This window comes from Musa acuminata, chromosome BXJ2-7 (genome assembly GCF_036884655.1).
Source record: "Musa acuminata AAA Group cultivar baxijiao chromosome BXJ2-7, Cavendish_Baxijiao_AAA, whole genome shotgun sequence".
Taxonomy (NCBI): Eukaryota; Viridiplantae; Streptophyta; class Magnoliopsida; order Zingiberales; family Musaceae; genus Musa; species Musa acuminata.
Window position 1 is genome coordinate 13,608,146 of NC_088344.1, and position 8,599 is coordinate 13,616,744.

Here is an 8,599-nt window from a genome sequence, read left to right on the forward strand (position 1 = left end):
GTATATATGTATATATGTATGTATATATGTATATATATATGTATATATGTATATATATATATATATACATATATATACATATATATACATATATATACATATATATACATATATATACATATATATACATATATATACATATATATATGTATATCACACGCACACACCCACGTACATGCAATCATGGTTCATCAAAACTTTGATGATAAGTGGAATTGTGATTAGAACACGGCCATGCGGAGGATGAAGCAGCTTTTCTTGGGTTTAGAGGAAAAGAAAAACTTGCAGAAGGTTTCTTGTTGATCATGATTTCATGGTTTTTACATAAGCATTAATGAGGGATCATATAAGTAGATATAATCGAGCTCGATTTGGTATGCGTGAGCAGCATCGGAAGAGATATACTGTATATTATTTTATCCAAAACAGTTGTCAAGTCAAAAAAACCAAAAACAAAATACTCATGTTGAAATAATTGTTTGGCTTATTTAATCACATCAATTATTGGTATCGACATGGTCAATGAACAGATTCACAGAATTATCAAGTGTATCTCATAAGCACATTTAGATTCACAATAAGAGGATACAAAAATTTCAAAACAATTGAGAAGCTCGGTCAATTTCTCCCAAAGGACAGTTTCCATGATGCAGTTGAAACAAGCACCAAAATTATCATAAAACCAGAAGATAAATGAGTTTATATTATGATCATGATATTGATAAGTAGATAAGATTTCCTCAGTTGAGAAATCTCTAAGCAGTAGAGAAAAATTCTCCATGCTAAATATGTATAACCTTCTTGCCGAGTGTATATAAATAGCTATCAAGAGCTCACTATCAAAATTGAACCAATCTATTACATCTTATACATTTTATAGTTTCTTTTATAATTTCTATCTTTTTACATTTTTCGTTTAATTCTTAACATGGTATCAGAGCCTTCTTCCTTACGGATGTAGGCAGCTCTGCCAAAGCCTTCTACTGCTCCTCTTTTTTGTTCCCTTGGAAAGGGTAGTGCTGCTGCTTACCTCTCCTCTGGTGTCGCTACTTCCTGTTCCGGAGTCGGAGACTGCTCGGCCACCTCCCACCCTCACAAGGACCTCGCCTACACTACCGTGGTGGTCGTCGTCCTCGCAACTGCTCCCCGGCCGACCTCTTCTCCTTGTTCCTACATCTCACTTGAGCGAGAAGTGTTGTTGACGCCATCCTTACCGTCGTAGCCATCACTGCCTTCCTGCGGCAATAGGAACGATTGCAGTTTTTACAACTTCCATCTGCAGCCGCTTACCTCTACTGCAGCAATTTCTCTGCAACTATAACTACTGCAGATTTTTTTTTCTTTTCACCTAATCGCTGCAGATTTCTTGCTCATCGCTGCAGCTTCCTCGCCTATCACTGTAGCCTCCTCTGCAGTGCATCGCTGTATCGTTGTAGCCTCCTTTGCAGTGCATTCCTATGCAGTATCGCTGTAGCCTCCTCTGTAGTTCATCGTTGCAGCCTTCTCTGTAGCACATCGATATGCTTTTCTCCTCCTCCCTCCCTCCTATATCTTTACATCTTTTGTAAAGATCACTTAAACCGTCACAAAATATCTGGGATGTCTTCATTTTCCTCTTCCGATATTCCTGTCCCTGTTTCTACAAGGACTCTGAGCACTTCTTAAAGTCTTATCACCATCAATGCTGCAGCACTCATTCCCTTCAAATTATCCAAAGGCGGCAACTACGTATCTTGGCGGGCATAACTTTTTAATCTTCTATTTGGCTATGATTTCCTAGGTTACGTTGATGGCTCTCTCCAATGTCAGCCTGAAATGATCAACATCCCAGGTGAACCCAGTCCAGTGCCAAATCCAGCCCACAAATTATGGTTATGTCAAGATCGCCTCATCCTCCAAGCTATTTAAGCTTCCATTGCTAAATCCATTGCCCCGTTGATATTCTCATGTATGACTGCTGCAGAAGCATGGTGCAAGTTGCAAATAACTTTGGCAAATCGCTCGCTTACTTGTATACTCGTACGTCTCTCCAATATGATGAAAATGAAACAAGAGGAAAGTACTATTGTTGATTATCTACAAAATATAAAAGTTATCATCAATGATTTAGCTTTGATAGGTCATTCTCTCAATGATGAAGAAATAGTCTTAATCCATATCCTCAATGGCCTAGGAGGCGAGTACAAAGAACTGACAGCAGCACTTCGGGCACATGACTCACCAATACCATTCGAAGAACTTTATGATAAGTTGATCGATTATGAGACGTACTTGAAACGTGATAATAGGTTGCCCGAATCACCTATTACAGCTCAAGTCAATCAAAAATCCAAGAGGAAGAGCAACCAGTATAATAAGCACGTCAACAACGATTTAGTTAAGCTGTCTCCTAGCCCTATGGGGTATAGACCAAACCCCCCTTATCCATATCAAGGTGGTAACTTTCATGATCCTCAACCGTCGTGTCCTGACTTCACAAGCCACCAACGAGTCGTTTGTCAATAATATGATAAAGTCGGACACTCCGCGAAAGTCAATCGGTCTCACCCCAGATTCCCTGCTCCATCACAGTGGCCTCAGGCGAATTTCATGGCTACTCCAACTCTTACCCAACCTAATTGGATTGTGGACTTGGGTGCCTTTCATCACATCACCTCTGATCTTCAAAACTTGTCCATCTACAACAACTATGACGGAAATGAAGATATCATCATCGGTGACGGTAAAAGAATTTCTATTACTCATTCTGGTTCCTTAACGCTTAGTTCATTTATCATAACTTTTACACTCGATGATGTTCTGTATGCATTTAATATTAAAAGAAACCTCATTTCTGTTTTTCAATTCTGTAAACAAAATAATACCTCAATTGAATTCTTTCCTAACTTTTTTCTTGTCAAGGATTTGAGCACGGGGGCATCCTTGGTCCAACTCCAGAATAAAGACAACATTTATGAGTAGTCATCCGCTTTGCAAATTATCCTTCCTACTGCTCACTTTTCAATCGTAGCTCCGGTTGATGTATGACATCGTCATCTTGGTCATCCCTCCCATTTTATCCAGCAAAAATTACTTTCTTATTATTCTCTTCCTACCTTAAAAATCAACAGCACTGTTACTGTTAATCATTGCGATGCTTGTCTTTGCAATAAAAGTCATAAACTGTCTTTTGGGACAACCTCCATTTCTTGCTCTAAACTATTTGAAATAATTTATACCGACGTGTGGGGCCCTGTCTCAATTCCTTCTTTTGACACCTCTCTGCTGAGTGTGTATAAATAGCTATCAAGAGCTCACTATCAAAATGAACTAGGCTATTACATCTTATACATTTCATAGTTTCTTCTATAATTTTTATTTTTCTATCTTCTTCGTTTAATTCTTAACAGATATAATGGTTAAAAAGCGAGTGATAATCATCGCGAACATGCAGTTCAATATATATTTAAAGGTTTATTTTCTAATTAAGTGTAGCAAGATTTCATGGGCAACGCTAAACGAGGAAACAAGTGTAACCATGAAGAAGAATAAATGAATTTCTTGTGTTCACTGTACTGACATATCAATTGCAAATAGCTATGTTGGCTGTTAAAAAAGATCATATTCAAATTACTCTACTATTTATTTATTTATTTATTTATTTACTAATGTTTGAATTTTGTTGAAGCTTCATGACCAACTCCAAAAATAAAATGATAATGAAATTGTTTATGAGACTTATCTAAAATAAGAGTCTAATCTTTCATATGTTTAAAAGACACCGAAATGGGAACCACATTACACGTTAAAATAGTAGTCTGTTGAAGCATCTACTTTTATTGGAGCTCTCAAAGCATTTATTTGACATTGATCTATTGCCTCTTTCGATAAGTATTTTAGATATAACAAGTCAATTTATCTACAGTGGATAAACAGGATATTCTAAATGTTATGACTTTAGTTAAAAGAGAGAAAAAAAATAATGCTTGTTCTTTGGAAACCAAAATCCATTACTTGGATACCCTTTTAAGTTATTCATACAAGTGAACACCAATCTGTTCTTTTGCATTTTGTGATGATATGCATCTACATCTTTTTCAGCTTTGATCTTACTCATTTCAGCTTATGATCAGACAATCTTGATTTACCAGTCATGAGACAATCAACTCAAGAATTATAACTTTAATATCTTGAATATTTTGAGTTAAAGGTTATAATAGAAGTTGAAGAATGCTTTGTATTCATTATTGCAAGTCAATCATGTTAACACTAGTAATTGAACACATTCTTTGAATTTTCTTCCAGTAGTGCAGTGTACTTTTAAACCTGAATCTGACCTAAAAGGCCATGTTCTTCTTTTCTTTTCTGCACTGTGATTGGTGTGATATTTGAGCCAAGTTTATATCCATCTTATACCACAACAGTTCTCCGTTTTACGGTTGAGAAATGAAACCTTATGCTAATGGAACTCTTAAGCTACTGCTTGGTCAAAATAAAAAGACTTGTTTGAACTACCTAATCCCCATCATATAGAACGGCATATATAGTATGGAATCTAAGCTTAGAAATTTTTGACTAAATATTATACTGCACTTATAATATCTGGTGGAGTGTGCTCTGAGCTTAGAAAACTAAGCTATTTTCAAGAATATAATGTCAAATTTTCACTTTTTCAACTTTTTTTTATTTCTCCATGAATCCTGCCTTTTGTTGGACATATTAGACCTATATTCAACTGTTCTAGAGGCTATGATGGTTCAGGGTTACTGGCCAACTCCGAAACGAGGACACCGGATCTAGGGTTTTGCTTCTTTAGTGGAGGGTACTACTTCTTCTTCCTACAGAGCATGGCAAGAGACAACCAACTGAATAGTAGCACTATCTGAACATGCCTCCACCATTCCAACCTCTTTGCTATACCGAATTCGTCCCAATCTTTCAGTAGGCATCTGAGAAAAGAATATAGCAGCATGCATTGGTCCCCTGTACTTTGATCTAGAGATATCCACGGCTTAAGCCTGAAGCCAAAGAAAAAGTAGCCACCCAAAGTTCTTGCTTTGATGGAGCTAGTAAATGGATTACATTGGACACACTCATGGGATTCTTTCTATAAGCACTGAAAGTTTATTTTTATGGGTCATGCAGGAAAAGAGAAGAGCCTGCCATCGATGCTGTAAACTTTTGCTGGGTAGCCTTTAACTCATGTGACCATAGATTAGGTCCAAGACTCAAGAACAAACAATAATACCATCAGTTTGGAATCATCGAGTGGGCTACTGGAAGGGACCATCCATTAGTTAACATTTGTTTGCAGCATCATGGAACATGTCATCAGACCAAGAGAAGAGAATGGCTTGGTCTCTCCATCTCAAAGCCAAAAATGGGATTCCAGAGGCATCAGTACTTCAGCTTTCTCTGTGGATGAAGATTCGCTAGCTAGGGTTTTGCACTTGACCCAACCAAGTTGCTCATGATTACGCTTGACATGAATATAAAAAGCTGAGCTCTGCAAGTTGACAGTAACAATTTTGCTCCTTGGACCTCATTATTTGGGAAGACGAGGAAGGCTTGATTTAGATGCCTCCTCACTAATAAGACAATAGAAGAAGAGAACATGGCTTTCGTTGATAGTGGGGTGGATGTGTCGTGCAACGCTGATTGGTTGGTAATGACATCTAAATTATCACGTATCTACCGATCGATTCAGCTAATATGCTAATATGATGACAACCACTTGCGAGTGGGTCTTTAATTCTCTTTATCCAAGATGTCTTCCCACATGTGTGTGTCTGTGTAGCTCATACACACATGAAACGAGTCCTAAATGACCATGGAGTAAGACTGTAGAGATTCTCGACAACATGGAAAGGATCCCTAGCTAGCCTAAGTGCTTAGGCATAGTATATTATACATCAAATAATTGAGCCCAGCTTTTATCTCGTGCATGTTACATGTCAGTGATGCTCTCACACCCACCTGAGAGAGGGAATCCTTATGGTCCCTCCCTCGTTGATTGGATCACTTGGCCGTATATTTGGATCTCTCTCTCTCTCTCTCTCTCTCTCTCTCTCTCTCTCTCTCTACTTTTTCAGGTTGAAGAGATGATGAGGAGAATTAAAAATTCCCTCGGCATCCGAACCAATCAGGCATCCATGAAATAGTCTTTTTTATATATCTATATTTTTCCATAGCAGGCATGCTAGACTAGTTCAGAGAGAGAGAGAGAGAGAGAGAGAGGCCATCATGTTGCGATGTTCCACAGTGGTCCTCGTTAAGTTTGGTGGGCGTCATAAGTGTGTTCTTGGAAGTAGGGATTAGATTAATCCTCGTGCCTCTCTAAAGTTTCCGGGATCAGCTTGTTCTCTCCATCAACTTGCTCCATCCAAATGACATCATCCTCTAGAGAGAGAGAGAGAGAGAGAGAGAGAGACAGAAAGAAAGAAAGCTGTGGCGTCTCTTCTCTTTTGAGTCATGCGTGGAAAAGCCACTGCTATGTGGTCTAAATTAAACTAAATTATTATGGGCACTTTTTTTTTGGATAAACATAAGGTATTGGTGTCAAGTGCATGAGACTTATCACCAATTTCTTTTCTCTCTCTTTTGGTCGCTTTTGAAAAGAAAGCACAAAATATAAAGGCACAAGCAATGTCGAAGTTGCATTGGAATCTAAAATACATATATGGTTGTCAAAAGAACAAATCGGAGAGACGTAACATAAGATATGGTAAAGGATACTACACAAATCGAAACTTTGGTTGGTGATCTTACAAGTGTTACAACGACGTGCCAGCATTAGGTTTTCACACTAGAAGAGATCAGAAGCAAAAGGAAAAAGAAAGAGAAATCAAACATGAAAATAGTCTGTCTTATTTACGTAGTAGATTGTACTCCAAATAGACAGATTCTTTATGGATAGAAATCCATAGTTAAAATAACAATGAGATTGCAATCATATATATATACGTGTGGGGGGGGGAGAAGATCTTAATATCAAGAGAACAAACCAAAAAAAATCAGCGTCTAAAAATTCATACAAGTGAACATAATATTTATGTGTTCGATACTTTACCTATATCCATCCACATAAGGAAATACAAATTTTTGATGAAGAGTAAAATGATAATTCCAATTCAAGCATAAATTCTCTTCTTGCATAAATATCAAATAATGTTTCGAATCTTTTCAAACACTCTCTCAAATATTATTAGAGAAAATCCCGAGAGTGCTCAATCTATTTTCTCATTTTATCCATGTATGAATACTTGTAGAATAATTCCCATACTTGAATTTATTATCGTTCAAGAATGTTGGCTTCAAAAATAAAAATAAAATATATTTACCGACTCCAACACCAAAAAAGAATAATTCTCGAGTTATCGAAAGTTGGATAAACCTTTGAACAACTCCAGAGAGGTTTTCAACCAAGGACATGAGGATCACCCACTCATATGACACGGTATGAGTCTGATGGGCTGAGTGACCATGAGAATACTATAAAAAATCCAGCTAGAGAAAGAGAGAGAGAGAGAGAGAGAGAGAGAGAGAGAGATCCATCTTAGATTTGGATGAAGATATATATAAATGTGCTTTTGATTTGTCTCTCCTGTCGTTGCATTGACCAATATAATTTAAAAGATTAAATAGTTAAATTATGGATTTTTTTCTTTAATCAATTTTCAATGTTCATATGATGCATGAATATTTCTTAAACATCTTCTTGAACTCATGTGTGTTGATTAACCTTAGCTTTGTCGCCAGATTAATTATAGATGAAAGTAGATGCTTCATGGGGGAAAGAAAAGACTTTTATTGCATAAGAAATTATTCTTCAAAAAAGCTTCTAAAATATTCTCCATGTCTAAAACATATTTTTGGCTGCAAACTTTCAAACAATATGCATACTTTGTGAGCAATATTTTTCAAAAATAATTACTTCTAACTATTAGGATTCAGTCTGTCAGCATGAGACTTGTCAAATTTTGAAGATACAAACTCCCAATCTACATATTTGAAATCATAATTTGCTTTATAATATATATATATAAGTGATTTTGTTTCAAAAGAATTAAAATTGATAAATTTCTTGATAGAAAAAATTCAAACACAAAAGTAATAAATACCCTATATTTTCCCATTTAGGAGAAAAGCAACATTCATCCTATCTCAACCTTTGTTCATCTTTCCAAAATGAATATAAACAAAAAGAGATTCGAAGAAACAATTAGGAAAAGAAATACGAGAAAGTTGGATTTAACCATATGGTCACCATGAAGTTCCAGCGTGCGCCCAAAAAAAAAAGAAAACTTACAAACTCTACGAAGAATTACAAACAAAAATTTTAAAAATTTTAATATCAACAACCTAACTCTTAATAATACTATAGTTTGTAATACTATAATGTACCGCTAGATACAAGCGATATATCAATACATCTTGATGTCGATATATCGTATGTTGATATGCTCAGTACAGCTCAGTACATATCGTACTGATAACTAATTGGTATATCAATAAGGTATGATATTCATAACCTTGAATAATATAGTACTTAATTACTACCTCATTACAGGTATATTGCATTGTTCTAACTTTTGTACAATTCCTTAAAAGTATATAAATC